The 10,000-nt window shown below is 49.2% G+C and overlaps 1 pseudogene across 1 annotated transcript in view; it reads right to left on the reverse strand.

Annotated features, from left to right (window-relative positions):
* Window positions 1–974: 974 nt before the first annotated feature.
* The window catches only part of LOC307079934 (transketolase-like), a 29,235-nt pseudogene continuing 20,209 nt past the window's right edge, over window positions 975–10,000 (reverse strand). Inside the window, exons 13-21 of the transcript XR_013812806.1 lie at window positions 9,453–9,571; window positions 7,952–8,148; window positions 7,002–7,166; window positions 5,195–5,351; window positions 4,615–4,745; window positions 4,063–4,146; window positions 3,692–3,785; window positions 3,292–3,414; window positions 975–1,673 (exon numbers count right to left, since the gene is read on the reverse strand). The product of XR_013812806.1 is annotated as a transketolase-like (transcript). The remainder of the gene's footprint in view (window positions 1,674–3,291; window positions 3,415–3,691; window positions 3,786–4,062; window positions 4,147–4,614; window positions 4,746–5,194; window positions 5,352–7,001; window positions 7,167–7,951; window positions 8,149–9,452; window positions 9,572–10,000) is intronic.

Raw genomic sequence — 10,000 nt, forward strand, 5'->3', positions numbered from 1 at the left:
CATCCCCAATATCACATCCAATCAGGTGGCCGTGCGTACGACTGTACGTACAGTGGGGAGGACAAAGGGCTAAAGAGCTGGGCTTGTGTGTCGTACGTTACCATTTAATCAGGATCAAACGAAGGTAAATACGCCTCACATTTCAAAATGTGAGGCTATCCTCAAACTGGGGTCCTTCTACCTCCAGCTGAAGATGTTAGATTAAGTCACCTGATTCCCGAGGTACAATACCAAGGCCGCATTGGCTGAGAAAATGACCAATGCTATAATTGTAATTTAGGGCTGAAAAGATATTTCCGTTCAATATCCTGTCTTGGAATATCTCAAGCTAGAAGGGCCGTGTTCATTTGCAACACTTAATACCATGGATCCATTCAGCTTTTCTTTATATTCTCTTTATATAATACTGTATTATCTATGAAATATTATTGTTCTGCATATGGATAGTGAGCATGCAGGAAGTCCTGCAGTATGGATGCATTGGTCTTTCTCACACTCTCTAAATCTTTCACTAGGAGTTTAAAACACTCATTAAATATGCACATGGTCATCGGTAGGCTGTGATTTAACTGGGTTAAACAACATGGGTTCAAACTGTACTCTTACATAACATCCAATCATTCCATACGTGTCTGCCTGTGTGTGTCTGTGTGTTATATTATAACAAAAATGTACACATATCGTTTCTGGTAGTTTGTCTTAATTTTGGGTGTTTGTCACATATTTCATCTTCGTTCTTACTCGTGGGTTTTATATTTGTGTCTTTCACTAATGTCCCAGTAGCAAGTGTCTTTTGTGGGACATTTATAACTCAAAAAACCCAAAAGTCCCCAGACTTCTTCGGCTTTAAAGTCGACAAATGAGACAACCGGAGCACAGGAGTTGTGAAGAAACTGCCTCTTTATTGGTGTTTGAAGAGCAGTACAAAGTAAAAGTTTTGGTTTGCAAAATAGGATTCCAAACAGTCAGTGCTCAAAAAGGCCCCCTCCCCCTCTAATAGGCTCCGCCCCACCCTCCTAAAAACCAACAACACCGCTTCACAGGGACGCATCCACAACACCAGACTTCACTTCACTAACCACTAGGGGCAGCACCAGGTATTTATTTGTATTTTTCAAATCTGGGATAACTTGGGGGGGGGGGGGGGGGGGGGCTACATTGGGGAAGGGGGTGGTGGGAAGTGGAGGGAACAGAACGGGGGGGGGGGGGGGGGGGGACAACAACATCAGTGATAGTTTAACAAAACTGGCTCGTTTTCATTTTTGAGGGGCGGTGGCCGCGGAAGTTCTCCCCCTCCCTTTTTGTTTGTTTCTTTCTTCCTTTTTGGCTCCGTTTATCACATTTACCGTCACCCATGGTAGCCAGTAACCACGGAAGCCAGTAACCACGGCGTCCGTCACCCCACCACGCTGTCTCTCTCTCTCGCGCCTTCCGCTGTTTTCGTTCGCACCGTCTTCTCCTCCTCCTCCTCCTCCTCTACTTGTTGTTGGCGGAGGTGCTGAGGACCTTCCGGACGGCCTGGGCGATGGGCGTCGCGGTCGATGCCGAAGAGCCGCAGCAGCTCCTGGGGCTTCCCGCTGCGGGGCACCTGGGCCACGGCCATGCGGTGCACGCTGAAGCCCGTCTCGTTGACCACCGACCCGCGCACTTACACCCGCCTCGTCCGAGGCCCCCTGGAGGGACGGAGGGGAGGACACTGGGTTTACCTCCTCACTATTCATCACAGGGTCTCTCTCTCTCTCTCTCTCTCCATCTCTCTCCATCTCTCTCTCTCTCTCTCTCTCTTCTCTCTCTCTCTCTCTCTCTCTCTCTCTCTCTCTCTCTCTCTCTTCTCTTCTCTCTCTCTCTCTCTCTCTCTCTCTCTCTCTCTCTCTCTGGTAGGTTAGGTTGTCTTGCCTACGGGTTAGACAGCAGCCATTTGAGTTTGGACCCGGTACTTTTCCACTGGGAGCGGAACCACTGCACCCTCCTCCTATCCTGTTCTTTCCACCTGTCCTCTTACTGCCTGCCATTTGTTCAACCATTATACATTACTTCATTTTCACCCTCTCCCTCATGGCTTCGCTCTTGGTTCGTTCTTTAAATAATTAATTTGTCAGTCCCTTCCCCCCCCTCTCCCCCCCCCCTCCTCCTTCCCTCCTCCTCTGTCACATCAGATCGCTCACCGCCTCGCTGGGGAGAGATCTCCAGCTGTGACGTGATACGGGCCGACGGGAGAGACATACGGCCCTTCCACTACTCTCCTCCCCCCCCCCCCCCCCCCCCCCCCCCCCCCCCCCCTCTCTTCTCTCACTCTTTCACCCCCGATGTCTCACTCCTTCACACACCTCACTCACACCTCTCCTCCTTGGGTCAACCCTCCTCGGTTGTCAGCTTTAGTACTCCTAACGCTAAAGAATAAGCTCTAGATTATAGGTAACTATATCTTTTGTTTTTTTGGTGTCCAGGGGTAAGAGCTTTACTTTCTTTCTTTGTGTTTTGTAAGAAGGCGAACCCCTGCATGTGTTGGTTTAGTGCCTTCCGTCGTCCAGTGACTCTTCCATTGGGGGAGGTCAGGAAGGGACGGCATGTTGTGGTGAGGGTGGTATGTAGGTCACCGCAGCCCAAAGGCCAGAGATTAAATTAAAAATCACACAGCCACTGTCCTGGCCCGTCCATCCAGATATGTATCACCTCTCTGTCTAATGTCTCTCTGTAATGTCCCTCTGTGGAACCTCTCTAATATCTCTATCTTATATCTATCTGTAATTTCTTTGTCTCTCTAATGTATTTATGCAATATTTTGTTTCGCAATGCTCTCTCTCTCTCTCTCTCTCTCTCTCTCTCTCTCTCTCTCTCTCTCTCTCTCTCTCCTCTCTCTCTCTCTCTCTCTCTCTCTCTCTCTCTCTCATACAGTTCACACACACTCACACACACCAGCCTGGCAGCAGCAGCCTAATTCACTCTCTTCAGACCCTCGCTCGCCCCTCCCCTCTTTTTAACTTCAGTGATTTCGGTTCATTGTCTGAACCCTCGGCTCTTGTTCCAAGGTGTTCCTGAGCGAGAGCGCGGACGGCTGCTCGTGATGGACACGGCCGTTGCTCAGCGTTGAGTGAGCATGGGGCCGACTTAGCTATCCCTTTTGTTCATATCTTTGGTTCTCCTCATATTTTGTGGAATATGGTAGATCATGGTTGCAGTAGAAAACAGTTCTAGCTTGTTTTTAACATGGTGTATTCAGACGGAGGTTCCGGAAACCCTTTCGTCCCAGTGTATAACCTCGTGGTTGGACCTGCTGTCCGGACGCGGTACCTTCGTAGTAATGGTCCTCCACGGTGATGACGCGGCCCCGCGTGGCCTTGGCGTTGTCGATGATGGTCTTGGAGTCCAGGGGCTTGATGGTGAACGGGTCGATCACACGGACGTTGATCCTCTCTGGGGAAGGAGCACAGAATGAAGCAGAGTCCATTTTGAGAGTACAGGAACAGCACTGGGAATGGTCTGGCTTCAGCTAAAGTTTAGCTTGAAGTGCTTTGGCGAGGTTTAAACTATGAACATGCAGAATTAAATCATTGCTTTGTTTCAATTCAATTCCAAATTGAAGATTCCATCTTTCGTTCTTTTTTTCTTTTTCTACCAATATCAATAACACTTTTTGTTTCTTGATATGTTATCTCTCTCTCTGTCTCTCTCTCTCTGTCTCTCTCTCTACCTTTCTTCAGTTGCTCTGCGGCGGCCATTGCCTCATGAAGGGTCACTCCGGCTCCGATCACGGTCACATGGTCATCGTTGGTCTTGTTGACGACCTGATCGCCGAGGAAACAACGTTAAATTACCAAAGACAAATACATGTCCGCTTTTTCCAGGATGTGCTGAGCGATTTTTCTTGCGACTTTTGCGAGTCAATGTAATTTGCAAATTCTTATTTTTTAATAAAAAGATGACATGACATGTATCGGACATGTCTCAGACATGTATCAGACGTGTATCTACATCCACAAGTCAAGATGGTGGAACTCCGCTGCTGAATAACCGGTACTGAATAACAGATACTACTGCTAATCCGGTTGTTGTGATAATGACCTTGGCCTGTCCGACGTGGAAGTCCTCGTTGCTGTTGTAGATGACGCTGTTCTCGGGGCGGCTGGTCCGGATGTAGCACAGGCCCTGGGACACACGGGCTTCAGTCAGCGCTCTGAGCACCACAGGCCGGCTCATCAGGAGACGAACACACGCTAGCAACCCTCCCTCATGGGCTAGGGTTAGGGTTAAATCCCTTGCTTAAATCCCTTCCTTTAAATCCCTTGCTTCATGATATTTATGACAATGAACTGTATACAATATATATTTATTTATTTATTGTATTTAGAACAGTGATTAACTTCTCTTTAATTCCAATATCTATAGATAAATCAGCATCTATATTTCTAACTGTATCTCTAAATCTTTTTTTAAATCTATAAAGGTGTAGATATATATCAATATGTCATGTGTCACAGCCAGGGGATTGTGGGTACTGTAGTCTAACCTTGTGTTGATGTCATGTGTCACAGCCAGGGGATTGTGGGTACTGTAGTCTAACCTTGTGTTGATGTCATGTGTCACAGCCAGGGGATTGTGGGTACTGTAGTCTACCTTTGTGTTGGCAGCCAGCTCCATGGCCTTCTCCGTGGACACCGCGTCGCTAGGGTAGAACACCGTGGCCGTGGGGATGGCTCTGAACATGGCCAGGTCCTCCAGACCCATCTGGGAGGGCCCGTCCTCTCCTGACACACACACACACACACACACACACACACACACACACACACACACACACACTTACACTTTAAAGTCAGGGACCAGGAGAATCTGTCTCATGTCCAAAGTGGGAAACATTAATGAAGTGTGGTGGACTGGCATGCGTGGTCATGCTGTGTACCTGAGGAGGAGGAGGAGTGGGAGGAGGAGGAGGAGGAGGAAGAGGAGGGAGGGAGGAAGGATCGGGCCGTCCCAGATCCACTTCCGTGTCACAGAGAAAAGGGGGAGAGGGGGAGGAAGAGGGGGAGGAAGAGGGGGAGCGCAGTGCTGACACCGGGGGGCGAGGGAGGACGTTAGACAGAGGAAGTGACTAAAGGAGGGAAAGAAAGGATTGTTTGCAGGGTCACCACGGAAACGACCAGGAAGAGGTCCAAGGTCAGAGGCTCAACAGCGGGGCCGCGGGTTCAGGACTGACCGATGGAGACGCCGCAGTGCGAGCCACACAGGTTGATGTTGCTCTCGGAGATGGCGGCCATGCGCAGCTGGTCGTACGCCCGCGTGAAGAAGGTGGCGAAGGTGGAGGCGAACACCACGCTACGGTCGCGGGAGGCACAGCCCACGGCCACGCTGACCTGGAGACAGGAAGAGGAGGAGTTTAGAGGCTGGGTGAGTGAGGCTGGTTAGGAACCACACGGGTTTAGTGGTTGGTTTAGTGAGACTAGTTAGGAATAACACAGGTTTAGTGGTTGGTTTAGTGAGACTAGTTAGGAATAACACAGGTTTAGTGGTTGGTTTAGTGAGACTAGTTAGGAATAACACAGGTTTAGTGGTTGGTTTAGTGAGGCTAGTTAGGAATAACACAGGTTTAGAGGCTGGGTTAGTGAGACTAGTTAGGAATAACACAGGTTTAGTGGTTGGTTTAGTGAGACTAGTTAGGAATAACACAGGTTTAGTGGTTGGTTTAGTGAGACTAGTTAGGAATAACACAGGTTTAGTGGTTGGTTTAGTGAGACTAGTTAGGAATAACACAGGTTTAGTGGTTGGTTTAGTGAGGCTAGTTAGGAATAACACAGGTTTAGAGGTTGGTTTAGTGAGAATAGTTAGGAATAACACAGGTTTAGAGGCTGGGTTAGTGAGGCTAGTTAGGAATAACACGGAGACAGGAAGAGGAATAACATGGGTTAGAGGTTGGTTTAGTGAGGCTAGTTAGGAATTATACAGGTTTAGTGAGGCTAGTTAGGAATAACACAGGTTTAGTGGTTGGTTTAGTGAGACTAGTTAGGAATAACACAGGTTTAGTGGTTGGTTTAGTGAGACTAGTTAGGAATAACACAGGTTTAGTGGTTGGTTTAGTGAGACTAGTTAGGAATAACACAGGTTTAGAGGCTGGGTTAGTGAGGCTAGTTAGGAATAACACGGAGACAGGAAGAGGAATAACATGGGTTAGAGGTTGGTTTAGTGAGGCTAGTTAGGAATAACACAGGTTTAGTGGTTGGTTTAGTGAAGCTAGTTAGGAATTACACATGGTTAGTGAGGCTAGTTGGGAATAGCGCAGGTTTAGAGGATGGGTAAGTGAGGCTAGTTAGGACTTAGGTTTAATGATACTAGCTACTCATATTTGCGTGTTTGTATCACCGTATAAGCAAAGGATGCTAAGGTGTGTGAGAGGGGTTAAACCATTAATCAGGTAATGGGAATTCAGGAAATCAGTGTATATTCAATATTTACTCAATATAAAATATTTAAAGTGATTGGTGCCAATATTAAGGACCCATATGTTTGGTTCTTACATCTATTTACTGTAGGCTACAATATACAGTGGCTGCTGCTGTCGCCATCATAATGTTTCCTTTGTTGTAGCAACTGTCTTCTGGCCAGAGGCCTCTAATGAAACCAGGCAAACGGACAGAAGAGGAATCAGCAAAGTCTGTAAATATTTGATGTGACACTCTGGGGATTATCCTAATTAATTACGCACTGTTTACGCTCAGCTGGTCGTACTTGTCCTATAGAAACTCCCAAATTGCCCAGAAGTGTATGAGAAATGGGCTAGAATGTCAGAGATTGCATTTTACATTGACGTTGACATTTCATATTTTTGTTTGATAAAAGGATTTCGTAAAAAATCGTATTCTGTACGATAGATCGTATTTCGAACGATTGGATTTCGTACGACGATTAGTATCACGTTACCATAATCGTATTTTGTACGATAGATCTTCATATAAAAATCCTATTTTGTAACACAATTCGTGTTGGGTATGACAGGTCGTAATTCGCACCATGTTCTGCTCGGCGATGTAGCACTCGACGTAGCGGTCGGGGTGCTCGTTCTTGAAGAGCTCGGCGAAGGTGGAGTTCTTGGTGTCCCCGTCCAGGGCGATGACGTGCTGGTTGTAGCGGCCCAGCTTGGCCAGCGCCATGCCGTACGCCTTCCTGGTCGCCACCTGAAGGGAAGAACAACATTCAGACAACGTGTTCAGGCGGTTTCACCCACAAATGTACCAACCATTTACACTTATATTTAGGGCATTTAGCGGACGCTGTTATCCAAAGCGACTTACAATAAGTAAGTTTGTCATAAGAAAGTGAAACAACAATGCATCGCAGTCGGTCCAGTAAGGATGTTCATAGAACCGAGTGCCAATCACTAGTGATCACTAGGTTAACCCATTCCCCTTACACAAAAGAGATAGCTAGGATAAGATGCTATTTAACCCCCCTGTTCTATTCGCATATTCAGAATATGTCCCAATGTGTCAGCCATAGAAGAAATCTAAGTCCTTCGGCTCATTTCTCGATGTTTAAAGCCAAAACACAATTCTTTTTTTTAACGCTTTTGTGGCGCTGGTTCGTAGCCTCACCGTGGGAAACATTTCACACATAGGAAGAGCCCAACAGATCGCTTTGAAAAAGATTACTGTGGGGTGTGTGTGGATGGGGGCTGGTTTACAGCAGCCGCACCTTGCCAGAGACAGAATAGAGTCTGGGGCTGGGTGAGGCTGGCCACACCTGTTAGAGCAATGTGCCCCGGTAAGACCGGCCATCTCCACGCACACCCAGCGAGAGATCTCCTGGATGGCCACATGGAGCACCAGGCCATCTATCAATACCTACAAACTATAACAATAAAGCGGTATTCCAGCTCCAGCACTCTGCGTCCTCGTCTGGGGGAACCGCATGGTGACTTTAACTCGCTTATAGCCCATGGTCGTCTCCCCCCCCCCCCTACCTTCTCCCCCAGCTTGTAGCTGGGGGCGCTGGGCATGCGGACGTTGCGCAGGCTGACGGCGGGGGCGTCTTCGCAGGGCGCCGCGGGGTACAGCCGCTTGCTGCAGCTCACGATGCGGCTCTGCAGCTCCTTCACCACGCCGTCAGCTACCTCCCTGGGGAGGGGCTTCCCGTGCCAGCCCAGCTTATCCTCCGCCACTACACACACACACAGGCACAGGGACAGACACACACACACACACACACACACACAGGCACAGGGACACACACACAGACACACACACAGACACACACAGGCACAGGGACACGCACACACACACACACACACACACACACACACACACACACAGGCACAGGGACACACACAGGCACAAACACACACGCACACACACACACACACACAGGCACAGGGACACGGACACACACAGGCACAAACACACACGCACACACACACACAGGCACACACACACACACAGGCACAGGTGTACACACACACACACACACAGGTACAGGCACACACACAAAGGCACAGGTGCGCGCACACACACACACACACACACACACACACACACACACAGGCACAGGTTCACAGACACACAGTCAAGCAGGGACAGACAGACAGACAGACAGACAGACACACAGTCAAGCAGGGACAGACAGACAGACACACAGTCAAGCAGGGACAGACAGACAGACAGACAGACACACACACGTATTCATAAGAATCTTCCGGTTCAATGGGAGACAATGCGTGAGGCTCCCTGAGGTCAGAGGTCACTGATGAAAGGTGAGACACGAAACAATCTGAGATACGCTCAACACAAACCACAATGACTCGCTCCCTCTCATCACACACACACACACACACACACACACACGTGCACACACCCAGCTCAACCTATACCAACTGACCTGTGAGCTGTTTCCTTAACCTTTAACCTTTACGTTCATGTTGTGTAAACGACCCATCATGCACACACACCCTCGTCACAACAGCCCCCGTGCAGCGCTGGTCCAGGGGGTCCGGCACATTGTGGGGGGGATTAGGGCAGTGGGCCAGGTAAAGCCCTGGGGGGCCCCCCAGAATGGGGGTGGCTCGTACTGAATGCCCGGGCTCGAGCAGGCCAGTAATGAGTAGTAACTTCCAGTAACTTCTGAGTACCTTAGAACTCCTTCAGACGCTGATGATGTGGTTTCCATGCCTATGTAAAGTATTCAGAATGAGCTTCGGGTTTGTGGGTTCGAATCCCCCCCCCACTTGCATTGCCTCACAGCGGGGCGCAGGGCCTGCATCTGATTGGCCGGTTTATAACTAATGTGTGGTTGTGTGTTAGGAAGTGACCTGTATGTTGTTGTTTCTATGGATACATGTAAAGCTTTAGGAAAACGTCGACGTTTTTCGAACAAAATCGACGAATCTGATAGCAGTGTCTGGACGTAACCCCGGCTGCAGGGGTGGTGTCTGGGGTCTGGGCGCAGTGGGGTGCGTTTGATTCGCTCACCGGAGATGCCCTTTCCCTTGATGGTCTTGGCGATGATGGCGAGGGGCTGGTGGCGCGGCTGGTTCAGCACCTTGCAGAGCTCCTCCACGCTGTGGCCGTCGACCACCACCGCCTGCCACCTGCGGCACAACACAGACCGTCAGACCCCCCGCTGGGCCCCGGCACACAGGACCACCCAGGCTCATAGGATAGGGGCAATGCCATCGGTGGGTGAGGTCTAAACCTCCGATACTTCCCGCTGTGATGTGTTAACAAGCAACGATGTGTGAATAATGGTCGAGGTTTAGATTTAATCGTTTGTCGTCCTCGGGGCGGACCTTTGAGATTTGACATGCACTTGTGTTGACAAGGGCGGGCCTTCTATTAAACCAGAGAGCCATCCCATCCAGGGTCCATGAAGAACCAGGTCGTTAGCCTCAGGAAAGCCCGCCAACAGAACTCCAAACTGAGACATGAACGCACACGCTGGTGAATGCGCGTCCTTCCACCTCCTCAGTCACATCGCGAGCTCTCGGACTAGAGAAATTAAAACACCAAGCAGCATCCAG

The sequence above is a fragment of the Pollachius pollachius genome (genome assembly GCF_949987615.1).
Source record: "Pollachius pollachius genome assembly, chromosome: 8".
NCBI classification, from domain to species: domain Eukaryota; kingdom Metazoa; phylum Chordata; class Actinopteri; order Gadiformes; family Gadidae; genus Pollachius; species Pollachius pollachius.